The sequence below is a fragment of the Phymastichus coffea genome, unplaced genomic scaffold, assembly GCF_024137745.1.
Source record: "Phymastichus coffea isolate CEN01 unplaced genomic scaffold, Cenicafe_Pcof_1.1 PCOF00025, whole genome shotgun sequence".
NCBI lineage: Eukaryota > Metazoa > Arthropoda > Insecta > Hymenoptera > Eulophidae > Phymastichus > Phymastichus coffea.
The window spans coordinates 1997295-2011937 of record NW_026706836.1 but is presented as its reverse complement, the minus strand read 5'-3'; the positions used below and the strand labels follow the sequence as shown (position 1 = coordinate 2011937).

At 39.0% G+C, this 14643-nt stretch overlaps 1 protein-coding gene and 1 long non-coding RNA gene across 7 annotated transcripts in view; one reads left to right on the top strand and one right to left on the bottom strand.

Moving 5' to 3' along the window:
- Nucleotides 1-14643, top strand: part of LOC131675535 (serine/threonine-protein kinase NLK) — a 709408-nt gene that overhangs the window by 552388 nt on the left and 142377 nt on the right. The gene's annotated exons all lie outside the window — the stretch shown is intronic.
- Nucleotides 1-14643, bottom strand: part of LOC131675539 (uncharacterized) — a 150211-nt gene that overhangs the window by 720 nt on the left and 134848 nt on the right. The window lies entirely within an intron of this gene.

The window sequence follows — 14643 nt, the reverse complement described above, 5'->3', positions numbered from 1 at the left end:
ACTCTTTTATCAAGTTTTTTCTTTTCAAGGACTACGGAATTTACCTATAGTTTTAATTGTTGCTACGGTTTCACGACGTTAATGAAATCTGTAACTATTTTTTATGTAGTTCTGATAGTAATTCATTTTCATATTTCGGTAAAAATAATATTGATAATATTAATGTCATTTTGGATGGAGATTCGAAACCGATGGAGTTCGAAACTATGGAGTTCGAAAGAAAGGCGGCACTCCTAGAAGACGGGATCAGGGACCTGCCCGGGGATGTCACCGGTGCGGAGGATTTTAACGTGAGGGTGACCGAATGAGGAATGGACGAAACGAATCGAAGCGGACAACTACTGCTGGAAATGGCCGCAAGGCACGACCTCACGATGACGTCGGACAGAATCCTGCCACGACTAAGGAGATGGCGGATGATCGAAAACTACACAGCCAGCGATCACCCTCATCGTCTTCGACGTGGTGGGACAGACGGAAACGAGACGAACGAGAACCCACCAACCCCCGCGATAAATCTACGTAATCTCGACGGACGAAAATTTTCGGAGGAGTTAATGGCAACACCAGCTCCAGGGATCAGAATTCCCCCGAACTAATAGGCCGGCGAAGAGCGGAAAGACTGACAGACGAGACGGCCAAATTCCTAAACATTTTGTGCAGAAGTACAATGCAGAAATGTCGACAGATACAACAAAGACAATCACAATATGGTGGATGAACGAGATAGCCGAGCTACGCAGGATATGCCTGGCAAATCGGCGACGAGTGATAAGGGTAGGGGGCTGACCCGAAAGGGAAAACCTCCAAACCATATACAAAACAGTACGGAAGACGCTGACGAAAGCAATATGGGACAGCAAGACGCGATGCTGGAGGAAGCTCTGCGAGGAGGTGAACGAGTATCCCTGAGGAACCGGGTATAAGATTGTGACCGACAAACTAGGGGTGCGAGTCCCACCGGAACTTAAATATGCTGAAACAGCAGGACGGATTGTTGACGGATTGTTTCCAACGCACCTGATTAGGACGAACGTGACGGACAACGTGGACGCATTGATACCCTCAGCCTTTGCCGTTGTGGAGCTCACCAGAGCAACGTATGCGATGAAAACGAGTAAGGCACCGAGATCACACGGAGTACCGGCCGAGATCCTCCGGCTCGTTCGTCTACGGCCGGAGATACTCCTTGACCTGTATAATACGAGGTGTGATCAAAAAGTAAGGTGAATTCTGAAATTTAGCGGGCTACGTCCGTTCGATCTTCGACTTTTTTATTTGGTTATGTCGGTACACTCGTCTAGAACATACGTTCCAAATTTCAGCTTTGTAGTATGTTTGGTTTGTTTGTGAGAGGCATCAAGGTTAGAAGTGTTTTGCGTGCTCCACGATTTGCTGCTGTCTAAAAACATGGATCAAAGAGTTTGCATTAAATTTTGTGTGAAAAATGGAATCAAATGTTCTAAAACACTTGAAATGCTGAAAGTGGCATACGGTGAGTCTACTTTAAGCCAAAAAAATGTTTACAAGTGGTATAAACTCTTCCAAGAAGGCCGAGAAGACACCGACGACGAACCTCGTTCTGGACGCCCCAGCACATCAACAACTGATGAGAATGTTGAAGAAGTGAAGAAAATAGTGTTGGGAAATCGTCGAATTACCATTAGAGAAATTGCTGATGATATTGGCATCTCATTTGGTTCGTGCCAATCAATTTTGACGAGTGTTTTAGACATGAGACGTGTGTCAGCGAAGTTTGTTCCGAAATTGCTTAATTTCGACCAAAAGAAACGTCGCTTGAGCATCGCCCAAGAGCTACTGAATGACGTCAACGATGATCCAGATTTACTCAACAGGGTTATAACAGGTGAGGAAACATGGGTATACGGTTATGACGTCGAGACTAAGACTCAATCGTCCCAGTGGAGGCATTCTGGATCACCAAGACCAAAAAAAGCACGCCAAGTTCGATCAAATGTAAAGGTTTTGCTTACAGTTTTCTTTGACTGCAGGGGCGTGGTGCATCATGAGTTCTTGCCACAGGGTAGAACAGTAAATAAGGAATATTACCTGCAAGTTATGCGGAATTTGCGCGAAGCAATCCGCCAGAAACGTTTGTGGAAAATTTGTGGAAAAATAAATTATGGCTTTTGCACCATGATAACGCCCCTGCTCACACATCGTTGCTTGTGCGCGAATTTTTGGCTAAAACCAACACAATAACGATGCCACAGGCACCGTATTCCCCAGATCTGGCCCCCTGTGACTTCTTCTTGTTCCCAAAACTGAAGAGGCCCATGAAAGGACGGCGTTTTGCCACGATTGAGGAGATAAAGACGGCATCGAAGGATGAACTAAACAAGATCACATAAAATGATTTTTTGAAATGCTTTGAGGATTGGAAAAAGCGTTGGCACAAGTGCATTATACCCGAGGGGGATTACTTTGAAGGAGATAAAATAAAAATTGATGAATAAATAAATATTTTTTGAGAAAAATAAAAATTCACCTTACTTTTTGATCACACCTCGTACATGCTTAGCGACAGAAACGTTCAGCGACCGATGGAAGGTGGCTAGGCTCGTTCTTATCCCAAAAGGTAGGAGCTATCCTGGTACGCCTTCGGCCTACCGACCATTGAGTTTACTTGACACGACTGGTAAACTCTTGGAACAATTACTGAGACCGAGACTGATGGATGCGATACAGACCGGAGGAGGTTTATCAGATTTGCAGTTCGGTTTCAGGAGGAGTCAATCGACGATTGGAGTGATCCAAAAGATGGTCGACTCTTTGCTGGAACTAGACAGACACTGACACGCCGCGCGACCTATAGTGTTGTTGGCGACGCTCGACATTAGGATTGCTTTCGATTCGACCAGGTAGAAGGATATCTTGGAGGCGCTGAAAAGCAACTTCGGGATCCAACCATACCTGCTTCGGGTTGTGGAGGATAACCTAAAAAACAGACGGATAACGTACGGGACGATCGAAGGACAAGTAACGAGACAGGTCACCGCTGGGGTGGCAAAGGGGTCGATACTGGAACCTGACTTCTGGAATGGCTTATACGATAGCTTGCTTCGGCTTGGGATGCTGTTCGGAGTGACCCTTGTCGCCTACGCTGATGACATGGCGGCGGTGATTACGAGGAGGTCCCCCGAGCTGGCGCAGCTGGCGTTGAACCAGACCATGAGACGAGTCGGACGATGGATATGACAGACCACGGACTGCAACTCGCAACAGAAAAAACGGAACTGATGTTTCTCACGAGAAGACGCATACAGACGATACTGAAAATGACGGTGGGGACATACAAGATGGAGACCAAGAGGGAAGTCAAGTACCTTGGGGTAACTCTCGATACGAAGATAACCTTTTGTCCTCATATACAGAAAACAACCCGGAAAGCGGAAGAGAGGATAGCATTCTTGAGTCGCCTGATGGCAAATACGACGGGACGGAGATCGGAAAAACGACCACTGTTAATGGCGACAACTCACTTGATTCTTCTATACGGCGCGGAAATATGGGGAGACTCCCAGAAGACAAAGAAATACTGTAAGTCGATGATGATGGTACAGAGACCGGGCGCACTGCAAATCGCTTGCTCCTACCGAACAGTCTCTGCGTAGGCTGTTTTGGTGGTGGCTGACGTAATATCCGTGGATCTTCTGGCCTTTGAATGTAAAAGGATCTACCGGAGCAGCGCGGACATAAAATCGCGACAATCGCTGAGCGTGACAGGACAATTGACATTTGGTAAGGCCTATGAACAAAGGAACAAAGTGGTAACTGGACGAGACGATTGATACGGGACTTTAGGCTGTAGCTCGGAAGGAAATTTGGTGATGTAAATTTCTACGTCACCCAGCTCTTGACGGGCCACGGGTACTTCCGACGGTACCTGTACAATATGAACAGACTACGAACACCCGATTGTACGTACTGTGGATACGAACAAGACGACGCGGACAACACGTTTTTCGCGTGTAACCGCTGGACAAGACTTAGACAGGAACTGGAAGAAAAGGTCGGCAGCATCACCCCCGATAACATCGTGGCTCTGATGTCTTGTGAACCCGAATGGTGGCGCTTAGTCGCTACCTAACGGAAACTATACTGAGACGTAAGAACGCGGACGGTTGGCTGACAGATGACTGAGCAGATGAAGTGACGCGACGTAACGAGATACGGAGGAACGACACGAACGGACAAACACAGATAGAACCTCCAGTCAGAAGTACGAGGGGGGGGTCAATAAGTCTTTAAAAAAGAAGGAAAAAAAGTTTTACGTATGTAATTTTTTTTTATTTTTTAACATAATCTCCTTGAAGGTCGATACATTTTATTAAATGGCCTTCCAGTTTTTTTAAGCCATCAGAAAAATATGATTTCTGAAAACCCTCAAAATAGGTATTTGTTTCGGCGATGACTTATTCATTCGACGTGAATCGTTGCCCGGTAAGCCATTTTTTGAGGTTAGGAAATAAATCAGGCGAATATGGTGGATGGTCAATTAATTCGAACGTTAATCTTTGCCATCAAAACTGCACACGTGTGAACTCGAGCATTGTCTTGAAGAAAAAGGCATTTTTTTTGTTTACGTGAGGACGTTTTTCTCTGATTTTTTCTTTCAGCTAACCGAATAATGACGGTTTTAATTTTAATATTAATATTATCCAGTGATCGTCTGGTCCTTTTCCAAGTAGTCGATGTAGATGATTCCATACGCATCCGAGAAAACCGTGTCCATAATCTTGCCAACTGACTTTACTGTCTTTGCCTTCTTTGGGGCTGGTTCTCCTGCGGTAATCTATTGTTTGGACTGTTTTTTGGTTTCAGGATTGTAGTGGTGTACCCATGTTTCGTCTATAGTTACGAGTCGATGCCAAAAGTCTTCCGGATTACGACGTATGCGTGCCAAAAGAGCCTCAGAGGTGACCACGTGGGTTCGTTTGTTTTCAACAGCGAGCAAATGCGGCACCCATCTTGCTGTTTTTTTTCATCCCCAATTTTTCATGCAAAATTGAAATGATTGTACCCTTTGATAACCCTATGGCCTCAACTAATTCTCACAATTTTAATCTTCTATCACTGAACACTATATCGTGGATTTTGTTGACTATTTCGGGCGTACTCTCTTCTACGGGGCGTCCTGAACGAGGTCCATCTTTTGTTGTTGTACGGCCGCATTTAAATTCATTTACCCAGTTACAAACAGTCTTAAACACAGGGGGAGACTTGTCATGAACGGCGTTCAACTCAACTGTGATATCTTTTGGTGTAAGGCCTTTCAAAAGAAAATGTTTTATCACCGCTCGAAACTCTGTTTTTTCAAATAAACCAATAACTTTTTGTTTAACCAACGCTAACAATAAAACGACTTAATGAATCGAGCTGAATCTTTGTATGATATCTAGTTAGTAGTATTGCTCGCCAAAAACATTATAATTAAAGCGTGACGAGCGCTATCTCTTGGATTTTGTAAAGACTTATTGACCTCTCGTAATATCAATATAGTCCCTGGTTGGGGGAAGGATATCAAGGAGATGGCGGCATAGTGTGTAGGCCTGTTTGTTTTTTGGGAGTCCCACATAACCCTTTAGTCAGTAAGACTAAGTGGAATCCGTAAAAAAGATGCCGCAACTCTTTCTAAAAAAAAATTTCATTTTATCGTTCAGGTTATAGAAAAGGCAAAATATGCCGAAAGTGCTTATTGAACAATATACTTGTCACGCCTTGTATAATTATACGTATGTGTAGTTATGTATGCGTATTTGTGTGTGTGTGTGTGTGTGTATTAAAATACACTCTTGGAATAAAAAATAAGTGTAATATTTTATTATCATAAAGAAACAATATTTATTCTAAAAGGTAACTTACGTTTGTAATTATTATGCAATTTTTTTTGTTATTGCAATTTTTTATTTCATATGTTTACCATGCCTGTACCATAATACCCTTTAACAATGAGATATTTATGATAATTAAATATATGCTAATAATTTCAAAAAACCGCCCCGAATGTGATATCTAATCTGAACATAGAATTTCCCATCTGAAATAACAAAGTTAACATTGAATTGACCTTGAAGATAACCTTCAAGATCAATGTAACGCTACCAAAATATGATCTCCTTGATGCCAAGCAACTTCTATCTGAAACATTTTATACGAAAATACATCTGGGCGGACTACCCACATACATCTTTTGAAATAGCCCACCCTGTATCCGGAGTGAATCAATTGAATCGAATCTCCCAAATATCTTCTTTCAGGTAAGGATTTGTAAAAATTTTTCAACTAAAAATTGCTGGATTCTGAAGAGTACATATAGTGATGACCTTGACTTTGACCTTAGAAGTAATCTTTAAGTTCATTCTAAGGTCCCATTTTCATTTCCAGATTCGAAACGAGTGGGAAAATTTACATTTAAATAATGTATCACGCGTGGGGTTCGCCAAATCCCCAAGTTATCACTCAAGGGCACGTAAAGTTTGGTTTTCGTCCGTCTAGTCAGCGGGATTCGGTCTAAGTTATCTTATATGTGTTGGCGATAGATCCACATGTCCTGACGAATCGAATAACGCGACGAATTTCAGGTGCGGTAACTTATTTTTTTTTCTCGACGGCGAATGATACTTTGCCATCTAACTCAATTTGCGGAGTCTTCCTCTTTATACAAAAAAGTATACTCCAATGGGTCTTTCCCGCAAATATGTGATTCGGTGACAATATGGAAGAGCGACGTCTTTCCGAGACAGACGACAGAATTGTGGTCCTCCCCTTTTTCCAAGATGAAGTGGGTTTATTGGTCGATATATACGAGGTCTGTCCGGAAAGTATCGGGCCTACCTTTATATTTTCCTGCTAGCGTTATTCGTTATCATCTGGTGGGTGACATCCTTCAAAGTAATCCCCACTTGATTGAATAACACGGTTCCATCGATGTTTCCACTTTTCAAAACAGTCCTGGAACTCAGTTTTAGGGATAGCCTTAAGTACACTCGTCGCATTATTTTCAACCATTGTTTTGTCATCAAATCGGTGTCCTTTGAGTGGTTTTTTTAGTTTTGGAAACAGCCAAAAGTCACAAGGGGCTATGTCGGGACTGTGTGGATGTTGTCGAAGCAATGCGATATTGTGTTTGCTCAAAGTCTGCTGCACAAAATTGGATGAATGCGCTGGCGCATTATCGTGATGGAGAAGCCAGTCACCACTTTCCCAAAAGTGAGGCCGTTTTCTTCTTACTGCATCACGCAAACGTTTCAAAATTTGAACGTAGTATTCTTTATTGATTGTCTGACCTATTGGTGCATATTCGTGATGTACAACACCTTCACAATCGCAAAAAACAATCAACATTGACTTAACATTGCTCCGACGTTGACGTGCTTTTTTTGGTCTTGGCGATTCAGAATGCTTCCACTGTGAAGATTGTTGTTTTGTTTCAGGATCATAACCATAAACCCATGATTCATCACCTGTATTAACTTTTCTAAGCACATTATCATCATTATTGACCATTTCCAGATTGTCCAGAGCGATTTCTAAGCGAATGTTCTTCTGCTCTGCTGTGAGCAATTTTGGGATAAATTTCGCACACACGCGTTTCATTCCTAAATTTTCGGTTGAAATTTCTGAAATGATAATTTTTGGTATGCCAAGGTCTTCTTCTAGTTCTCGCACAGTCATACGACGATCTTGTTCGATTGCAAGTCGTACCCGCTCAATATTATCTGCGGTTTTTGTCGTCGAAGGTCAGCCGGAACGAAAATCACTATCGAAAGAAGTGCGACCATCCTTGAACCGTTTATACCACTCTTTTATTCGTATTTTGCTCATACACTCGCTTCCGAAGGTCTTTTGCATCATTTCAATAGTTTCCGAACTCGTATTTCCGAGTTGAAAGCAAAATTTGATGCAAATTCGTTGATATTGTTTTTCAGTCGTTTTTGACGATATCAAAATCCGACGAACGCGAAAACGGCACTGTAAACAAAGACACGCTGCGCATGAACTATACGTCCGGCAGGTGTCAGTAATTAAACCAATAGATTTTTTAGGCTTTACTGTTGACGCTTCTGTCCGGTAGAGGTCGCTCGAACACTATGGCGCGAAGATATAAAGGTAGGCCCGCTACTTTCCGGACAGACCTCGTAAATTCGTAAATTAACAGTACCCTCCGATTATCTCCTACCTATTTTTCCCTACTAATAAGGAAACCTTCAACCTGATCTCACCGATTTTTACAAATTTTTTTTTGAATATTATTATAGTCCTCATTTCAAAGTATGATCGCAAGAAAAATTGAAAGGTGATGTAATTTTCTTCCACTTTATCTTTATTATCTGACCTATCATTATCTGACTCTCCTACATCATCCAAACCAGGAATGAATGCGTATTCATCGTGATTTCCTTCCTTCGTAATTTCATATCGATTTCCTCTAGTCCTTAACTATTTGAGGTCATTTGCGGATATATATCAGGATTGTGTGTATATGTATTAAAAATATATTTATTGAATCACGAGTGTATGATTCTAAATACTATAGATGTCAGGAAAAATAGGTTGACATATAATTTTCTATAATTTTCTTGAAATATTGCATACATATATTGAAGAACAGCACAAGACAAAGGACAAAAATTTTCTATTGCTAAAAAAGCTTTGAGTTCGATTTTGGCGCAATTCGTATAGTTGTGAATAACATTAAATAAATAAAAGTCTTATCATATAAGAAAATCATATAAGTCTTATCATACAAAAAAGTCTTATCATGTAAGGGCACAAATTATAATGATTTCAAATCTAGCAATTATTCTAAGAAAAATATTAGCAATTGCAAACACAACTCCTCAAGAGAATCATAAAAAGTGAATTCTAGAAGATTTGATATCTGTTTGAAAATTATCCAAAGATAAAAGTAATAAATATTAAATAATAACTAGAGTAGATAAAGGTAATAAATAGTAACGCCAATCGATTTTTAAGATCATAGATATAAAATTTGCATATAAAACATACACTCCCACCCAATAATCTTTACGCACCCGAGAACAAACCGACTCTAAATTTGAAACTCCATATCTAGTCTAGAAATAAACCTACAGAGTTTTGCAAGGGCTCATTTGAAAGGTCTTTTTATGCAATTTTAAATCATGTATATTAAAATTATGCTCACATATTTCCCTTGTGTATAAGCGGGTGAATGTCAAAACAAAAATTACGAAATTTTTGTTGATTCTTTAACCACTCGCCATTTTGAGAAAAAAAATCGTATAAAAAATCTAACAAAAGCATTTTTTAACTCTTTTATTTTACTATCAAAAACACTCATTCAAAAATGCTGTTGACCTAAATTCATCGATTATATGAACATTTCATTCAAAAACAGCGTCATATTCATTACTCTTTAACTCAGAAAATTCGAATAGTAGAAAAAAATTTACTGGAAAGAAAATACTCTATTTTATAAGAAGAATGCGTAAACGAAATTTCATAATCATATAAAAACACTTTTTTCAGTCGTAATATCAAGTAGCCTAATTTTTTCAATATTTCATTTTTCTTCATTTTGGAAGATTAAAAAAGATCATTTATACTTTAAACTCTTATATTTACTATAGACAAATTTTAACTATACGCATATCTCGATCAACGAAAAATCTGAGTCAGTGTAACAACTATTAAGAACCAGTCGTAATACGATATAGGTTTGTTGAAACTCAATAGTCATGAAAATACTATTTGATTTGAAATAAGAACATTTTTTTTGCTCTTTTTTGCCTCAATGTAAGTAGAAAAATTAATCTAATCTATTAAAACTAATCATAACTAATGATTAGAAAAAAATAAAAAGTAAATGTTCTTATAACCTTTGTTTATTATTTTTTACCATAGTAATATATTGTTGATACATTATTGAAGTATGGTACACAGAAATATTACGTGGGAATAGAATATACAAATTTTTTTATTGTTAAGAAAATTTAAATATGAACATCAAAACTCGTGAGCCGAAATATTCATAATTATTCGAAACTACATTACATGAACAATTTTGTAAATTTAATTTTAATAAACTTGAATTTAAAACGAAGAAAAAATAATACTCAGATAAAGCTTTTCGCAGAAGCATTAAACCTTCTTTTCGTCTAAATGATGGCCTTTGCTTTTTATAACAGCTTTACAAAGTCTGGGCGTTCTTTTGATCAGTTTCTCCAAGGTAGTTGATGAAATCTGTTGTCATTCTGCTTGTCTTATTTTCTATAGATCTTTTGCAGAAGTTGGAAGTCGTTCTCACGTCGCTATCTAGTTCTTCCCACAATAATTCAATTGGATTGAGATCCAGCAATTGAGGTGACCACTCCATCATTTTTAACTTCTTTTGTATTTCTAAATTCGTAATATAATTTTTGCATATATTGGAAGAATATTTGGGATCATTACCTTGCTGGAAAAGAAATCCAGGACCAATTAAGCGTGAGACTGAAGGAACAACATGTCTTTGAATAAACTGTTTGTATTTTTCTTTGTTCAAAATTCCATCAATTTTTATAATACTATATCTCCTACGTTTGATCCGCTAAAACAGCTCTAAACCATAATAGATCCTCCACCGTGCTTTACCGTTGGCACAATACAACTTTTTGAATATTTTTCTTCAACACGTCTTCGAATAGTAATCGATCTTTTAGTGCCAAAAATCTGAAATTTAGACTCGTCGGTCCACAATACGTTATTCCAATCTGCTACAGTCTAATTTTTGTGTTCTTTAGCCTATTTTAATCCTTTAGTGATATTGTTCTTCCGCAGAAATGGTTTTTTACAGCAATTCATCCAAACAATTCGTCTTCCAAACAATTCGTCCTTATTTAGTCTAAGCTTGTAATGCGGTACATTACAAGGCCTTTCCTGAGCGCTGCATTATTTGCAACACCGCAACACCTCAGGAAAGCCATTCCCGTCCCTTGCCGCCCCGTAACCAGTTGCGCAAAATAAAAACAAACGCGCCCTATAAGAAACGATTACCCTTTTTCATGCCCGAACATACACACCGGAGATATTGGCGAAACAAACTCGATGAACGTGATCTAACGGAAACTCAAAAGAAAAAAAAGGAGCGCACCACAGACTAAGAGAGCGCACGCACACACTCACGACCACGTGTTGTCGACCGGCGAAAGAAACACGGAAACTTCACTGGGAAATGCAACGGAAATGCATGTTGATGAAACATGCAGATCCGTTACACTCCCAGGCACTAACACCAACACTTACGAAACACTGAAACACCTGGGGCAAGCAGAAAATCGCCGATGAAGTGGCAGCCGGCAATCAGCTGTATCGGGCTGCCGAACACCATCGGCGACATCCTGAGCGCCACACACACTCACAACGATGACCACATACAAATACCCGGGAATACGTCACCTGACTGACACGAGAACGCCCCAGGAGGCGCTCCAACGACCATTACGGGAACACGAGGTGTACGCGCGAGAGACCGAGCGGCCATTTTGAAGCGCCAAGATGAACTGAGCATGAGCGAGCGAGACCTACTGAGAGCGAGCGAGACAAACTGAGACAGAGCGAGCGAGACAGACTGAGAACGAGCGAGCGAGATAGACTAAATAAGAACGAGCGAGACAGATTATATGAAATGATGAATAGAATTATATGTAAATGCGAAGATGGGGGTGCTACAATTGAGACGACGTACATTATATATTTATTCTCAACGAATTAAAATTAAAATTAAAAATGAACATGAAAGAAATACCGAATTATAAAAATTCGCATGCGACCTACACACCCCCTATTATAATAGCGAGCGACAAATACCCCGTTAAATTTAATCGATAAATTAACCGACAGAATTCGAACCTCTGACGAAATTCGCTGGTGACGTCAAGACCAATAAGCGAATTAGAATAAAATTTGATTTCCGTCCGGATAAAAAAATAGATAAGAGTAGGGGTAGATCTTTCCCATCAATTAATGCTAGCTAACTTAGTGGGGGGTGAGAGAGGATAAATAATGACGGAAGTAGGAAAGTCAAGGAGGGCGCTGTATCCTTCTAATTCACATACGGACCAATGATAAAATATTCGGAGGACGCTACCGATATCCGAATTAGCATACCGACCAATAATAATATTTCTTCTCGGAAAGAGGAGAAGAAAAGCGATCTTTGATAGTTATGCAGAATCATACTGACCCTAATTAATCCGACCACATGCTTATTAATTATGAAATAAGTCAATAAAAGTGATTAATTGTTCTTTATATAAATTTTTACTTTTGTTACCCTGCCTTATTTGCATGCTGATTATTTTCAGCCGCGAGCGGTTATAATCGGGTAACGCTGATTCGTTATATTTTCGGTTTCCTCTATAGGTAACATACGCGCGAATTCGAACGGACTTCCGACCTGAAACAAGGAGTTATCATCTGAGTTGCCGGCATACCATAAATGAGGAGACAAAGAGGAATCGAATTGTAGGACACCGAGGCCTGGAGCAGAGGAGATCGTGAATACCCATCCGTTTGCCCATCCTGCGCAGTCGCCGTGATAGCAAACCGGGATACGCGACGATCTTTAGGCCCTATCCCCGACGATAGCCTTAGTTAGACGGCGGTCTGGCGCCCTAAATAACCGGGGGTAAAGAGCCAATCAGGCCTTGTGGCGGAAGAGATTCGATAGAGCGGTTAAGACCCCCGAAATTTCCCACCACACGCTTTACGATTATACAAATCACTGATTTTCTTAGATGCCGATTAGCAGTGATTTGTCTAGCTGTAAAACGTCTGTTACGAAAACATATATTTTTATAAATACGTTATCAGACTTTGTTATTTTTCGTGGTCTACCAGATAAGCCCTAATTGGTATGTGGCTGTCATGTAAATTGTGACTACATGCGTAATTTTGGTTTGCAGTTTCACGTACTTAAACCGAACGACTCTTTTGAATAATAATATTTTCATTCTTGTGCGTTACAAAATTTTTTAGGCTCAGAAACAAGCTTACTATACGGGGCGACTTGCGATTTAAACAGACAGAGATATTGAGTCAAGCTAATCTTCCTCGCGGAGCGAATAGCTGACTTAGAATTGGGAAAATTAAAAGGTTGAGAAAAAGGATTTTAATTTGGAATTTTTCTCTCTCTCTCTCTCTCTCTCTCTCTCTGTCTCTTTATTCGTTTATTAATTTTTGACTGAAAACCACAACTACAAACGCTCAAAGCTTTGCGCGCACTTTTAGATAAAAAATCAAAATTTTTTTTGCTAAATCACCGATGCTGGAGGACTCAAAGAGTGATTTCGCAAAAGTTTTCTTCTTTGAGTCGGTGGTAGCGTAGGACTTATTCTATTATTATAGGTGGCTCATGCCCTGGGAGGGTTGTTGGAAGTGGGAAGTCCCTTGCTCAGGCTCCTCAAAGCTTCTTCTTTTTAGTTTTAGATCGGTTGAGAGTTTCTCTCGCTAAAAATAGTCAAAATTGGTCGGAAGGCGTGAATTTTTTTAGATAATTGAGGGCGATAATTTTTAAGTTTGGTTCATTTTTTCAAGAGATGGTTCCTGATGTACCGTTTTTATCTCATTTTCTTCTTTTAGTTTATTTATTTATTTATTGTATTTTCGCGAAAAGCTCTTTACAGGTTAAGTAATAAAATTTATTAACAAAATTGAATTTCGTTGATTTAAGTCGAAAATTATATACGTAATGAATATTTTTAAAATTGATTGAATATTTATGGAGAAAATATTAATTATTTGTTTCATTTAATTTTAAACATTAACTTGATTATTAAGAATAAAGAAAACATTTACTTGAAGCATAAATTTCGACAAATGTGATGTCGGGGTATAATTTTACTCCATTTCAAAGAATTCCTTTTTTTTAATTTGGAAAAAATAGAATGAGAACCTTTACTCGCAAGTGAGGAGAACTAGGATGGGAGTTACAGCTATGATTTTCTCTCTCTTCCCACTGAAAATAGTTTCCATATGAAGCAATTAAAATCAACATAGCACTGGTTTAAGCCTATACTCTTTGCGTTTAGTTGCTGCTCTCAGATTCTGTTCTTTCTCGTTCACATGCATTAAGAGAGCCTGCAGTCCCCACGTGTAAATACTCACCTGCCTACATGTTATTGAGTAAAGTCATAAAACTGTAATCTGTTTCCTGTCTCTAGTTTTCCCACTGAATTCTCTTCTTTTAAGGCGATCAAAATTTTATCATTAGGAAAGAGTAAAATAAAATATCCGAATTAGAAAGTGTGTCCATGCATATAAATAAATATAAATAATCATGGCTCTCCCCATTCTTTTATTGAATCTCCATTTTCAAGCATAAAAACGTTCATAGAAAATCATACCTTAAGACACCAAAATATTGTAATTACTTCTAAAGAATATTATAAAAAATTAAATAATTTTTTAACGACCATTATACAATAGTGCACATTTTTTTTTAACATAGGAATATATAGTTTAAATTAATGAGATAAAAGGTAACAATAGTCCATATTCAACTGCAGAATATACCAAATAATTGTATAACAATTAATTTTATAACTATTCAGATGAGTTTGGAGCTTTTATAAATAGTTTATAATAATTAGTCATGGA